General features: G+C 39.0%; 1 protein-coding gene across 1 annotated transcript in view; it reads right to left on the minus strand.

Annotated features, from left to right (window-relative positions):
- LOC103363677 (beta-1,4-galactosyltransferase 3) overlaps positions 1–15,407 on the minus strand; it is a 33,447-nt gene extending 18,040 nt beyond the window's left edge. Inside the window, exon 1 of the mRNA XM_008290528.1 lies at positions 15,067–15,407. The gene's annotated coding sequence lies outside the window, so the exon portion shown is untranslated. The remainder of the gene's footprint in view (positions 1–15,066) is intronic.
- Positions 15,408–16,333: the final 926 nt, after the last annotated feature.

The following is a 16,333-nucleotide window of genomic DNA, read 5'->3' on the forward strand; positions in this document are numbered from 1 at the left end:
TCCTAGTCAGGTAGTCGATGTGAGATTTGCCCAGAAGTCATTAACCACCGCAGAAGACGTTGTTGTGGTGGCCTGTAGCTAGCTTAACCCCCACAATGCTCTCTGGTTGTCAAAATGAGCTGCTTGTAGTCACAGTGACCACCACGAACAAACTACAGTCTACAGCCTCTTAATTAACAAGAGGCGGCACTTTGTGGAACAACCAGGTGCTACAGTTAATCTACAACACATTTCTGACATACATGTTCTTCTCCTAACTTACTAATATATTTGTAATATTTTAATTAACAACAGCAATTAATCAATCAATGATAAATCATTATCACCCCAAGTAGCATTGCTCCACCACATTATTTAGTAGCGATAGCTCATAATGTGACTTGGATGTTGCTCTTAACATTAGCAGGCTGCTGTCATTACTGTTCAGTTTTTAAATAACAGCATACACCAAAAAACATGAATTTGTCTTTTTTGGGGGGGATTGTTGTCAAATTTCTGGCATTGTGACATCTCTTCTAACAAATGCTTTCAGTCAAAGATGCACAACATCTGCAGGCAGAAACGTTTTTCCTTTTATTAGTTTGGCTGGCTATAAAGAATGATTTCAAAAGAAGTCAGATATCAATGAAAGCCCATCAAGCTGCAGCTTTAATGCCTCTTCAGTTTATCCCGACCGAATCACCAGCATTGTGTTGACATCTTCAGCACTTAGAGCATGTCATGCTAATCACTCGGGGGAACACAATGCATAATGAGCACTCTGGTGTGCAGACGAGACTAATTTTTCACTGCAATATGAAGTCCCGCACTTCTATGGAAACAGCACACCCATGAATAGAACGAGAGAAAACCTGAATTGAATTTCTTAGATTTTTTATTTTTACTAAAATTTAAGATAGCCTGGAAACAACATGTACAACATTTTTCCAAGTGCCCACATGTGTAACCAACACTGGAGAAAAATGGAGAAGGCTCCACACACTATAAATATTTAGTTTGCTAACAGGCAACCATTTTGTTACTGAGGGTTTATCGTGAACAAAAATAATCATTAGCTGAGCCCTTATAATCACACAGATCATAAACAAATCTCACAGCATCAACACCGTCCCATGTCTCCTCTGTGAACATGGTGAATAGAGCTTAAATGCAAAACACACGGCCTACTTGATCAACTACACAAACATACTGATGATATCTGACAAACTCATGCTGTAGCTGCAGCATTTATGCATTTCTTGTGTTTTACTTCGACAGCTGACTGTGTGGATTTTCAACTCAAGGACAATAAAAGGTTTTTCTCTGAGGGGATGTAGATCAAACGAAGAGGAAAGCCTCTGCCGGCCGCTTCAGATGATTTTCATCTGTAGAACAGTGAGCAGATGGGAGATTGACCTCTCCGTTGGTCTGCCTCCTATAATAACCCTATAGATTATAGATATGGTTTATAAAGATCATGTCATCAAGACTGGCTAATCCCACCGGAAGGGAATTCATCTCCAGCACTCATATGTGATCCGCAGCACTGAAAGAAGCGATTGGGAAAACAGTAATCTTCCTTGAAATAATCACTAAGGCTTACTAAATGCTCTTTCCAGTTCACTAGATTTAACGTCTCAGTCTTTTAAGAACCAAACATTGTGGTGCGTAAACTTCACCCACATGACCAAGAAGCAGAGACAAAATGTAAATGTTATTCAACACAAACAGCAGTCTGCCTTAGCGCTGCAGGGCTGTAATGCACCTGAGATGGTTTATACAATGACAGAGCAGTAGGGGCTGACTTAACATGCATATAGAAAGGCCAAGAGTTTTTCTTGCATAGAGGAATCTTAGGAAATGATCAAAAATGTTGATTAGTGGCTCCAAAATCACAAGATGACAAGTGTCTTGTTTTGAATTGTAGAATCACAACTTACAAGTAAAAATGGAGCAGAGCAGAAGGTTCACTGGGGTTTCATTTACTGAAGCATAATGGACATTAGGGGTGGTCCGAAAAGCCATCTCTGTGCTCCGGATATAATTAATGACGAATATCACGAATATTTGGGGGTGGTGGCGGGTGGGTATATGTTTTTTTTCATAACAGGAAGAGGAAGATTTCTGTCAAACACAGTAGCACAGACTCACTGCCTTCACTGTGCACATGCACAGACTAATCATGTTCACTGTCATGATCGTTCAACCCTCTGAAGGCTCACTGTCAGCCAGAGAAAAAAAAACCTCAATGCAGATAAATCTTTCCGTCGGCTGAAATGCAGAGAAACTAAATTGAAAACAGAGAAGGACAAAGCAAAGCTAGTGGAACTGGAAAGGAGAGGACGAGCGACTGTCTGGTTTTTACTTTGGGCTTTTCATTGTCTCTCCTGCACGGACATCCTTCCTCTTCACATTTAGAGTTTAAAGAGAGGCCAGTTTGGCATCACATAACATACTCCAGCACCGCAAAGCCAGCATTTTTTGATCTTGCTCCCATGCATTTTCTTCTTATTTTTTACTTCATGGTGCAATGTGGGCTTTAAACAGCCTTGGCACACAACAGCTGACAAAAGCGACATTTTTTTTTCTGCCCTCGGGGCATTAATATTACATATATATATGGTAAGTCCACATGCATGCTTGCACACACATGAATGAGTTTAAGAGGAGCCGAGAGGGCCAAGATGGGGGTTAGAATGAAGAAACAAGAAAATAAAAGGGGGAAGGGTATAGAGGGATGGAAGTTATATATTTAGAACATCATCCAGGGACTGTATGTTACAGTCAGCATCCCTGTAGGATTTGAACAGCCATACTGACAGTCGTAGCAGCCACAGAGTGAGCAGAGCTGCACTGAACCAAAGAAAACCTCGGTGGACTGAAATGGCACCGACCAACTGATTGGACGCAAGGGAAAAATTTGCATCTCACTCTAAATAAAAGTATATGGGCCTCAAAGACACAACTTTGGCTGTCCAATTAGCTTAAAAAAATAAGAAGAAAATAATGGGGGGGAAAAAATCAGTCTTTAAATTTTTATTTTTGCCCAACAAAGAGTCCCAAACCCAAAGACATTCAGTTCACTGTGGAATAAAATGGAATATAAATGTAGACCTCCACCAACTAATCAGACAGCAGTTTGCATCCATCTCTCCTCCTGCTCCTGAGTGACGGCACTGAATTAACACCAGAAAAATGTTTCTGCAGTACATTACAGAGTTGGCCTTTGATCTTTTGGATATTAAATGTAATTACTTTATCTTAGCAGACACCATGAGTGCAAAAGATCACAGTGACTTCAGACTGCCAAATTCTAATTAGTTTATCACTGAGTGCAAGAGAATATATGTGCAAAATTTCAAGAAATTCTCTGCGGGTGTTCAAGAGAGGTCATGAGAATGAGATATATGGAGGTACAACAACAGAAAATCAGTTACACAAAAGAAACCTGAACCACAAAGTGAACGGAATTTTAAACTGACGAATCGTTAGCTAGAAAGGCTAGTGGTTGTATTTTAGTTTGTTACTTTTGGCAAGGTTACCCAGGTTTATTGATTCTGCAAAACTGATCCTCCAGGTTGTTGTTTTGGCCTGTTTCCACACTGAAATTAAGGCTTGACTCCTTGTTCTTGTATATATTGTAAATCGTGTAAATAATTCTGTCCCTGCTTGGGACCTGTGGAAGATGGGTACCATTCATGTGATGTCTTGGCCACCTCCAGGCAGGCTGTAACATGGACACAAGACGAAGGTAAATGAGAGCACAGTGGAGCATAGAAGATAGAGGAGGTTCACCGAACCACACATTTCTAACAATTCTCCATTGGTCTTAACAACAAAATCACCCCACCCCACATTATTTACTCCTATCCAACAGGCAGAGCAGCCGGTTCCATGGACTGGAACTGATCAGCAGTATTTACGCACAAATCATCCCGTTTTCAACAGCAACTGCTTGCAGGTTATTTTACAGTTGCTGGTTATCTGAGCCAGAAATTCCAGCAGCAGCTGGTTCAAATCAAAAGAACGAAGCACTGTCCCCACATCAGTACACTTTTTCTCTATTGAAAACAGACCACAACTGCCTTCAAAACAGCATTTATGCAACCAAGAAAAGGAAACAGAAGCTATCGGCTATTGACTTTTAAAATTCCTTAGAGTCGATGCATGTTCTAGCCAACAGCTGTAAAGCTCAAGAGGCCATAATTTACTCAGTAAATACTGACAAAAACATAGAAATGCTAAACAATTGTGTTTAATGTATTTTCACTAAGAATCCAGAAAAATGGAGGGCAGAGAACCACAAAACCTTGTTTAGACTGCAGTGTTGGCAAAGGCTTTAAGCTCTTCAACCCTCTGAAGCACAGAGGATGAGGCGTCACATCTGGCTGCAGGTGTCACCAGCTCAGTGTTGATGTGTGAGCTTCTCCTTAATTCTGCTAAACTCTATCTATTGATCATGTATCTAAGTGTGGGAAACATGAGGCCACTACTACATTTATACACATCTAAGGATAAAATAAGGAAGAAGATGGCCTTTGAAATGGCAGCTCATACATAAATGTACACTCCCTTGGGTATCCTTCAATTAAAAAAAAAATAAAAAAATTTAAATTGCACGGCAGAAGAAAAAAGAAAGGTTAAAAAAAATGGAAAGATAGTTGCTGCTATTACAAAACCAAATGCCGCTATGATCATGTAACATTTACATGGGGAAAAAGACAAATTAAATTCTTATTCACATTTCTGCATCAGTCAGTAAGGTGTTGTGATTAACTCTTGAAACTCACATAACGGTCTGCTACTTAAAAAAATGCTAAAATTGCACAATTTATCAGAGAAAACGCAGAAACAGTAGTAATTCCAGTTTGGTCAGGAAAAATAATCAAATCTAGGCTTAAAATCAGTATTCTTCATCAAAATCTCTTTATTCCACACATCTCATTAAAATACAGTCTTTGAACCAGATTCTGTAAAAAACCTAAACTCCTACACTGCTCGGTGCAACAGGAAAGTCATGACTGACTGTGCTGTGACCAATAGTCATATAACAAAAGTGTTTTGGAGAATTTTCAGCTTAACTGCAGCCTGTGCTGACAACGCAGACATGTTGACTTCATTTTTATTTATTTATTTTTTCTAATTTTTTGTAATCTGAATAATCAAAGAAATACGTTTTCCCCTTGTTCTATGATTTATCTGATTCTAACCATGGTTGTTCCGTTGCCATAAAGGTGCAGGACTTTATATTGCAGTAAAAAAAAAAAAGAGCCCACAGTAGCAGAAATCGCAGAGAAGCTGCTTGGGGTTCAGAGAGTTAAACTCAAACAGTGTGATTGAATAAACTGTGTCCTGGGCTCAGATAACTGGAACTGACTTCATCAACGTGCATCAGTGATCAGTGAGAAGAGACAGTAATGCAGAAATCAGTTTGTAAAACTGTGATGATGCCACACAAATTTAAACACAGAGCTATGGATAAACTTGCTAGGTAACGTTATTAACCAGGCATGCTGAGACATTTATTGGAACAAACCTTCACACCCTGTCAGAGAGGTCATGCAACATGAGCTGGATAATTCCTCTGGGCTTTAGTTAATGTTGTGGTATATTGGAAAGTAATATATTTATATTTTGTCCACTGCAGTTATACGAAGATGAGAGAAGACTACATGGTCATTATCTGTAAACAGAGGAATGGTGAAAGAAGAGGAGGAGACGGGAGAGGAAAGCTGAATACACAGTAAATATTCACAATGTGTGGTGCAATATTGTAAAAATTAAAGGGAAAATGAAGCTAATTTTACCAAACATCTCCTACATACAGTAGAGCTGTGCAATTTGGCTATAAACATTCCCAGAACATACAAATAATATTACTACAGAGGCAGGAAACACTCAGTCATGTGCTTTGGTAGGAAGCTTTTAATGCTACGTTCGAGGGTGTTTTCAGTTCATTGAATTCTAAATAAATCAAATTAAGATTTGCTTCGGTTACAAACTATCTTTCATTTTTGAATCAATGACTCGATTCACTCTGCAGCCAACACGCAACCTCAGCAACGCAACAGGAACTTATATCAGCATCACACAAAATATGTCAGTTTCTGTACAGTAGCAGCTGTATTCACTTTAATGTGCCAGATAAGAACAAATAGAAGTATATAAATAGACTCTTAGCACAGAAAAGATTAATAATGACTGACATGAGCGACTGCTGTGGTCTAATTAAATGTTACCACGTGAGCCTGGCTGCTGATACTGAGACTTCAGTTTGTTGTGAACTCGGTAGGATTGAAATGCTGACACTGATGGAAAAGGTTTGCTGTGTTTCATCATATGCACAGATTACTTGAATAGCCTGCAACAGATACTGCTGTTTATCCAGCTTTAAGAATGTGAGCCTTTTCCAAATCACAGATGTTACGTGACCTCTTACAGTCAACAGATTAGCAATCCAAGATAATCAATATTTGAAATTTGCTGTGAAAATACAAATGCTGGTGTCAAAGCTTAGAATAACATAAAATAACACAGAACAGTTATTATATCACAACGCAGCAACTAACATGACCACTTTAAAGAAAAAAAAAAGCCTATAATGTTAGACTTTTAATCCATCTGTGAAATACAGTAAAAATAAAATTACAAAAGTGTTTAAATCTAGTAATAGTTAAAAATTATTGAAGCATATAGTATAAAAAAATTGTTCAACTAAATTCACAAACTACCAAATTCAACCATTTGCTCAGAATATAGACAAAATATGTAGATTTAGTTTTAATACTGTAAATAGATTTCTAAAAACAGACACAATTAGGGACAAAAAAAAACAGAAAAAGAAACCAAATATATCTATAAATGAACATTATCTTGTATAATATTAAGTTTAATTTCTTTTTTTTAAATCTAAGATCATTATTTTATAGTATTCAGTGTCTCCTCTAGGACTTTTTTTCAGCAGCGGGGGCAGGCTCTCCGAGAGCTGTGGCGGCAGAAACAAATGATACTCTTGACTGCAGATTTTACTTTTATAATCTATTTATTGAATGGCCAGTTGAAAATGGCTTTTTAAAGGCTGAATGTAAAAATTAAAAGAACAAAAAATAAAACAATAAAATTAAGTAAATAAAAATGAAAACAATAAATAATAATTTCTTGATGGGCTGTAGAATCAGTGGCAAAGTTTGCATCCAGGCTCAGTACAATTAATTTTTCTGTTTTGTTTTTTTTTTTATAAAAGAGCTCTAAGGATCTGTTGTAGGGAAATTCTCTGAGAGGCTCAGCAGCATACATGATGCAAGCTGATCCCCGGCAGCCTGTTTCTCAAGTCAGTCTTCACCTACAAATAGAAACAATGAGATTGTTTCACTCAATTTCCTACACCCTAATCATTTAAAATTGGTTCTGGTTTGTGTCTGATGATATATTATTAAATGTCTGCTGCTGTCCACTGCTCCTCCCTTTCTAATGTTACTGGTCTTATACGATTACACAAAACATTAACCTTACATCATTTACACTCACATCACATCTCATTGAGGTGTGAACACTATTTTTTACCTGACCATCATCATTTATGAGTCAGTAAAAGACTAATGATACCTGACTAGCATCAACTTCATCAGGTGTCTTTCTCTTCTTGGAGAAATATGTGAACAAGCTCATCTGAAGATGCAGTCAGCAGTTCTATCATGGCGTGTAGATGTTAGCTTAATGCTATCAGTTAGTTTACTCACGTTAGCGACACTAAGTTGGCACCGGGCCCAATTAACTCAAGCGTAACGTCAGCTGGCCATCAATATTTTGCGAATGTCTATTTGACTTGTAAAATCTATTATGAGCTATCTTAAACTAATAAGTGTACCTGTCCTCCGGTAAGTCCCCGACCTATTCTCCAAGACGACCCTCCTCTGACCCTCTGACCTGGAGCATGGTGCTGGATGTGATGTCACTCTCTGAGCTCGCACGAGTAATTAACGCCGTATTAACCCCCCAAAGAGTAGAAACTGAGCAAGATAGTATTCTGTAATTTACCTTAGTACTTGCCAGTAATTAATGTTGCATGAACACCCCGAAGAGTAAACACTGAACAAGATAGTTGTCTGTCGTTTACTTTAGTACTCGCGAGTACCCGACCCAGTGCAGGACTCTGCTGTGAAGGTAGAGACATTGCGGTGGTGGTGTATTTGCGACAACAAAAACAAAAATTTTAAAACATTAAAAATTGAAGGAGCAGCGGCTAGGATTTAGGAATGGAGGCAGGAAACACTGGTATTAATTTATATAGTATTATATATATATATATATAATATATACAGTATTTTAGAGTAGTTTTGGCATCTCAGTTGTGTATATATGTGCCTATTTACTTATTTGACCTAAAGCTCATTCAGGCCAATAAGGCTGCAGGTAGAGTGGTGATCTCAGAGCTCTGTGGAACATGTAGTTTCTTTGCAGTACTGGGTGTTGGTTGGTAGAATGATGGTGCAGATGAGGGCTGAACCAAAAGCAGAACAAATGCATTTGTCATAAAGTTCATTGTCATTATGGCTTTGTTTCCTAATAACGACAGAGACTGGCATCTTGAAAGAATATACTGAGGATATTTTGTTCATGCTTAGCGGCGAGCAATTTTACAAAGAACATCCCCCACCCTGCAACTTCTGGCTGTTTGCGTCACTGCTGAAAAACTGGGCGTCAGGCATCATCACCAGCAACAAGAGCTCTCAGGATCGAGCCTGGCTTCCTGTTAGCTTGTTAGAGCAGAGCTGTGGTGCAAAGTCTGGAGTGAATGCGCTGATGTATTTCCCCCGGAGATTTGACCTTGGCTGCAGTGTTTTTTCCCTAGTAGTTCTGCAAACAGGCCGGTATCTGCACAACAAACCTAAAAACATCCCCATGATCACAAATGTGGGCAGAAAAGGACAGTTCACAGTAGCAAAGAGATCAGTGCAGCAAACCTTCCACAGGAAGCCTTATCAGTTGTTTCCATTCAGTCTGCCAAACAGCATTAACAGGAATTAATAACTGCGTTGCGTCATCTTCTCCTCATTCGGAGAGACTGAATTAAGAAGTCCACACCTAATTTTCAGACAGCAAGGTTTAAGAGTCTTTCCTGGTCACTTACAGCTTTCTAATTGTTTTGCTGGGGCAAACAACAACATGTTTGTATACTGTATGCCTCTGAATTCCAAAACCCTGAAATGAATGGCTTTTTTTTTTTTTTTTGCCAAAATTATACCATTTATTAGAGCACGAAACTGTAAAAGCTGCAAATGGGAGTTAGTATTTCTAGATTGTTTCTCTCTATATATATTTATTTATATATATTTAATAATATATAGACAAAACCTACAGTATATATATGCTGTATATAAATAGAAGAAACAATCAGCCATTAAAAACCCCTAAAACTTTATGTACTTGTACATAAAGCAGTATTTTGCTTCAATAAATTCATTTGTTAGAAAAGCACTGCGTTTGGGTGTTATTAGGCAATCAGGTAATATTGATCCTTTTCAGAAAATTACTAATAATAATGTGTAGTGTATAATATGCAGTGTGCAAAAATTTACAAAATATATAATGTAAAAATAAATATCCAGTGCGCAAAAAATGAGGTGCATATCTAAAATCTTAATACAACTCAAAATTCAGAAAATTTTTTTATACACATATAGAATAATAAACCTATTAAATATATGGCATACTATTTGTGAGGGATAATTTTTTTTAAACTATAAATATTTGGACAGAAAATAGTCAATTTCGGATGAAGTGGACCTTTAAAATCATGTCACTTTAGCAGTTACCAAAAACAAGGGTCCTTAAAATGGGGTCCTGAAACTGCAGCCTCCTGTGCTCAGTCACAGAATATTGGATACTGAGTTCTACAACTGGACACCTGTGAGCATAAGCTACCTAAAATGAGTATTTAAATTGGTTTAAGAACAGTAAATGTTTAATGAACAGCAGCAGACCACAAACTACTGTTACACAACAGCACTGCTTTTCCATACGAATCCACCAACAGCAAGGAATATTCTTACGTTTTTCACATTCTGTCTGTGCAAGCAGGCCTTTTCTGTCAAGTCCCGACCAGGCGATGAAATAATGTGCAAACACGCCCTGAGAAACGACGTGTCTGCATAACAACGCGTGCCAGCGTTCTTGTCATGGCAACCCGTCCTGAGCCCTGGCCATTCATGGCGGGTGCAGCTGGTACACGTCTCCATGGCTGTTCCCCCCAGAGTCCCACTCCGCCAGGACACAGGAGCAAGGAGGGAATAAAAACACATTTGCCTCCGCCTGCCTCCCACTTTTTCTTCTCATCTGTCTGCCTTTGGCTGCTCACGCTGTTTCCATAGCGTACTGCTCACCTCCATCCCACCAGGGAAAGTCCTTTATCCAATCACAGCGGGCTGCAGCCTGGGCAAAGACAGCCATGGAGATGAGGAAGCCTCCACGGGGCCGTGCAACCCACAACAAAACCGAAGGAGCAACTTCCACAAGAAACAAGAGCACAGCTCCTGTAACATTTAGTCTATGCAAACAAAAGAACGCTGTGGAAGACTGACAGTGAGCAGGCCTAAGGCGACTGTAAACAGCTGCTCCAAGCAGAAAGATGAGCCAAGTCTGGCAGCTGATACCGACAAAATCCAGTCTGGAAACATACTTTATGTTGCATCGTATTATGAGGCTGACTAACAAGGACTTCATACGGTTTTTAATCAACACTGGAGAGTGTAGACTCTTAGGACAAAGAGAGGTAATTTATTGTTTGATTGTGTGGTGAAAGCCAGGAAGATCCCCAAAAGCCTAAATCTGTGATTTGGAGACTGTCATTGATACACTTTAATTTCAATGTGAAAATGCTCAGCCATGATGTTGACTGCTTATTTCTGTCTAGCATGTAAAAAAACAAAAAAAACAAATGTGTTTGTGTAGATTCTCAGTCACCCAGGTCATGGCAAACCAAGGAGCTTCATAAGAGTTTTTTTATTTGTTTTTAAACATTTCACCTCAACCTAAAAGAGAAGTCCAGTTGCTTTTTAATGAAGCTCCCTGAAGCATATGGACGTGTTAACAAGGACAACAATTTGATTTTCACGCCGGGATTCTTTAAAACAGATGTCCAAAATGTTGAGTGTAAATTTTCCAAACAACATTTTTCGTTTGGCACAAGGCACATAATCTAAAAACAGCAGCTGACTTGTCTGCGTTTTACTCCTTAATACTTCTTGTGCAAGAATCACCAGTTGACATATTTTCAGAAATCACATGAGTATGGGAAGCTGGTCTGCACCCAGCCTGTTCTTATCATTTTGGTATGTAATACAGTGCAAAAAAATAAAACAAAACAAAAATCTGGTATAACAGTGTATTTTCTTCTAACCATGTTTAAATAATTGACGATATTTTTTTTTTCAAATAACAGCAAATATCTGGAAAATAGTATTTTTAGCAGCTATAAATACAGTTAAAAAAAAAAAAGCAAAAGAACACATTAGTAAATATACTGATTTTTGATATTGACATTTACAGTGTTGTCCTGTTTTTAATATATAGTTTATTTTAATAATAGTTAATTAATAGTTTGTGATTTTACTAGTTATCTGTCATCTAAAAAACAGGGAAAATATATAAAATGACATTAAACAGTTTTTTACAATTAAAGTCAAAAACTGTTTAAAAAAACCCCAAAAAAAACAAAAAACTACTGAAATTAACTCGTGTAACAGACTTCTATCATCACAGCCACCCTTAATAACGCAACAACCCGCAACTGCTGCCGATGTTCATATACGGACTGAACTACAGGGGAGTCACAGGGAGCTCAGCTTCTTTGTATAACACGAGCTCCCCAGAAAACATAAAATATTGGGGGGTCTCTAAAATATTAAGCTATTTTTGCCATACATTACTATTTTCTGCATCTCCATCTTCATAGATCATGTAGGGTCACGTTAGGTTAAATTAGAAACTAGTACGCATGCTGGACACACAACAACGCAATCTCACAAACTTTCCTAATGCCAACTACCGTCAGACAAACCAGAACAAAGCCAACCCTCTGCAGTACAGAAAGCAGACACCAGCAGCAACTGTTCATGTTAATAATGATTGATAAAATTGAAGTGCTTTATAAATGTTGTATCTGTCATTTCTGATCACAAAAACAGTTTAAAAAGTAAGCTGGTTATGCGTAGAGTGAAAACTTTAATGCTCTATGATCAATTAAGTAACAGAGACAGAAAAGTAGAAAAGCCACAGGTGGAGATTGCACATAGTCAGATGACTCTGTAGTAAGTATTTTGTTTGAAAATGGACCTGCATAATTGCTTTTACATCTAAGCCATTCTAACTTAAATCGTTTGCGTTTCAAGAAATTGTTTAGTTAAAAACTAGTTTATTTCATTATGGTTGTGTGGTTTTCATAAGACTGTTGATTAGTTGTTAACAATGAAATACAACTAGTCGAATGACAGATTCATTGATTCAAACAGTTTAAAAAAAGAAATAAATTCTGTGATTGCAGCTTCTTTAATGTGAATATTTCCTGGTTTCTTTCCTCTTCCATGACTGTAAACTGAACGTCCTTCGTTGTGGACAAAACACTTGTTTTCTTGGGAAAACACTGATTGATATTTTTCCCCATTTTCCAACATTTTATAGACCAAATTAATAGCGTGCGTTGGGATTGGGGTCCTGCGGAACAAAAATCTGGCAAAATCTGGTGTGCTTAAACACAATTAAAGCAGGTTTCTACAACACAAAACCAAAGCAAGCTTGACGTGGATATATTTCCCCATAAATGACACAGCATTTTCATGACGCCACATTTCTGACTTGGATACATGCCTGAATATACCGATACTGAAACGAGTGCATGCTGTGATACTTTTCTAATCTGTATACTGTGCTATACTGCTAACAAAGATAGAAAAGAGCTGGACTTTTTGGCATCAAGAGTTGCTTGCTGGACAAAGTAAACTCTACTTTAAAGATGAAGGAATTCTTCCTACACATTATAAACAAGATATCAAGTACTGCATGAAATCTGAGAATACTGTCCCAGACTAACTAGTGCTTATGAAGGTAGTTCTGATCTTGCTACGTGAGTACCGTCAGGTTTGCATCTCTGTTATTTCTTGACATAGTGAAATAATGTGTATTTCCTGTGAAACAGAACAAGACAAAGTCAGTGAAACTCCATATAGTGCAGCCATGAATGATTCTGATTTGAGCAGGATTAAGGAGGCATTTCTTAGCAGGGCTCTGGACCAAACTCCTGATCAAGAAAATGATCAACAGACAGATTAACAGCAGGAATAATCACTGTTATGTGCAGCCCTTGTTTTCATTCATGCCGAGTATGAGTTTCAGCACTTTCAATACTTTGAGTAATCTTGGAAGTCATTTTAGGCAAATCCTAGAATAATTTAGAACAATATTCTATTTAGACAATCTAAGCAGTGTGTTTTGGACACTGTCATATTTTGGTAATTATTTGTGTAATTTCAGACAAGCTTGGTCATTGTGAACAATATTCTGGTCAGTTTGGATCATTGTAGTTATTTAGAATAATGTCAGTCATTAAGGTAAATTTCAGTTATTTGAAGACTGTTTCTGAGTCATTTTGAAAAATGGTCTGGTCAGTTTACACTATCTTAGTTATTTAGAACACTGTCAGAGTCAATATGGACAATGTTGGATAATCATTAGCCATTTGTGGACAGTTTCAGTCAGTTTGGACCATGGTCCGGTCATTTGTACCATTTTGAATGCTATTGGCCAAACTTCAGTCACTTTGAATGATATTTGGATAATTTTGGATCATTTTAGTCATTTTGAACAATCAGGCAATTGAACATTATGGGCAATTTCATACTATATTGGAGTCATTTTGGACATCTTTAACAATATTCAGTTCATTTTGGAAAATGCCAGAGTCATTTTAGACAATCTTAAGCACATTTTGGGTAAATTAATGTTTATAGCAATGTTCAGAGAACCAGTGGAAGTGGGATTAGGAAAACAGTCCTGCGCAGGGCTCTAAACCAAACACCTAACGGACCGACTGAGGAAATAATCAACAACAGAAGAGGTGGTTAGCTGCTGCTCCGGTTCTGTCCTAACAGACAGCTGTACGCCTGCGGGCTGTTCAACACCTGTCACAGGTGTTACAGGTTTCCTCTGGCAGATACTACAGGTACCCAGCAGTTGTAGGTGTGCCCGCTGCATCACACCAACCGCACAGTGACATTACAACATCCAGCAGGATGAACTGCTGCTCCATGTGCAGAATAAAGGAGCAGCCCGAGTGGGGGAAGGAGGCTCCGTTCTCGGCCTTGTGTTCCGCAGAGGCGCCTCACATGAGAATAAAGTCAAACAGCGGCGGAGAGCAAACCTGTTTCAGCTGGAAACCGAGCGAGGAGGTCGCCTGAAATGGCAGTTTGTTTCAACACTTCCCGAAGCGCTAACAGCAGCTTTGGTTACCTCAAGCCCCCCAAGACTAGTTAGCTATTAGCGACCCACTTTCCCCCCAGTTAAGCTCATTACACAACTTTTGATTGTGCCTCTTTGTGTTGTTATCGGCGACACAAACCAGCTCACTTATTCAGGGAGGCCAGCAAACTTTCAGCTGGTGCGTTAGCTAACCGAAAGTTTGGGGGACGGAAAAGCGAATGTAGCCGATACCAGTGAACATTAGTCCGGTTCGCGGTGCGGGCGGGTTGATGACATCAGCGCACTTTGAAACGCGTGAGTTCATTGATTGAGGCACATTTTAAAGTGTTTTGGTTAAACAGAGCTAACACCTTCAGACGGACGTTAGCTCGGTCATACAGAGCGACGTTTAACGAGCTCATCTTTAAATCCGTAATCCTGTAAACACCACACAGGAGGCTCTCCTCGGTTCAAACTCCACGCTGATCCTCGCCAGCTGTGACGGGAGAGCCGAGCCAAGCCGAACCGAGCTAACCGCTGCGGGGAACTAGTTAGTTAGCCGGCTAGCTAGCTAACGGCGGCACACGGAGCCGTGTTCGCTGCGGTTACAGATACAATTCCCTTGTCTGTTCTTACCTGTCGGTGTGCTGGTTATGTCACTGGGCAGGTGAAGTGTCCGTCGGTCGTCGGTATCCCACTAACACGTCCTCTCCGCCGGGTTTCCTCCGTGTTTTGAAGTTGCTGCTGTGCGGCGGACGCTGCCTCAGAGAGCGAATGAGCGGCGGCGCTTTTCCTCCTCCCCTTAACTGGAGGTCTCACCGTGCGCCGAATTGCGGAGACAAAAACTCACATTCTGTTTTTTGACTGAAAACTGTCACCACGGTGTTACTAATGGCCCCTTTGAGAGTAGTTCTGTTGTAGCAGCAGCTCGGCTGTATATCGGCTGTTGGACTAACAGATCTGAGGTGACACTGGGTGAAGTTAAGGAACTGGGCGTAGGTTTCGCTTCACCGTGTGGATGGGACACTCCACAACGCTCAACACTTTAAGGTCATTTTAGGCAAATGTTAGTCATGTTGGGCAAATTTCAAGTCATTTCCGGTAACTTTCCATTGATTTTGGATACTTTAAGTCATTTCAGCCAATTTAGATAATTGTTGACAAATTTTAGGGCATTTGAGACATAACTGGAAAGTGTTGGACATTTTGGACAAATCTGAAGCGACTGTGGTGAAGTTTGAGTCATTTTTGTAAATGTCACTTTAAACCACCACCAAATCATTAGCTGGTGCTACCAGTGAATCAAGTAGGTAGCACCAGTGCTACCACTGGAAAAGTTAGTCTGGAGCCCTGCTACATACTTTTAGGTAAAGGCATACACAATAGTTGTACATATAATAAATAACAATCAAATGCAGAGACAATTATTTAACAATATGTTAAGGAGTCGTTCCATTTAAACAGTCTTACAGTTACAACTGGCCCTTTGAGAGCAAACATAATGCTTATGTGGCCCGGGATGAAAATGAGTTTGACAGCCCTGCTTTAAACCATTTTGGCTCATTTTTGACCATTTTTCCGCCATTTTGGACACATTTAAAGTAAGATAGTTTTCAAGTGATTCCATAAAACTTTGGAGTTATTATGGACATTTCTTGTTGTTTCAGACAACATTTTGGACAAAGTCTGAGTCAGTTTAGGCAGCTTTCATAATTCCGGACATTTCAGACATTTTTGTCAGTTAAGACAATTCTTGATTTATTCTGGACAATTTCTGAGTCACTATGGACATGTTTTGAGTCTTTTTAGCCGTAGGCATTTTCATACATGTCAGTTTATTGTTTTTTGGCTTTTTTTGTTGTTGTTGTTGCCATTTTAGACAGTTTGTGTCGCTGTTATGGAC

Source organism: Stegastes partitus, unplaced genomic scaffold (assembly GCF_000690725.1).
Source record: "Stegastes partitus isolate 25-593 unplaced genomic scaffold, Stegastes_partitus-1.0.2 Scaffold680, whole genome shotgun sequence".
NCBI classification, from domain to species: Eukaryota; Metazoa; Chordata; class Actinopteri; family Pomacentridae; genus Stegastes; species Stegastes partitus.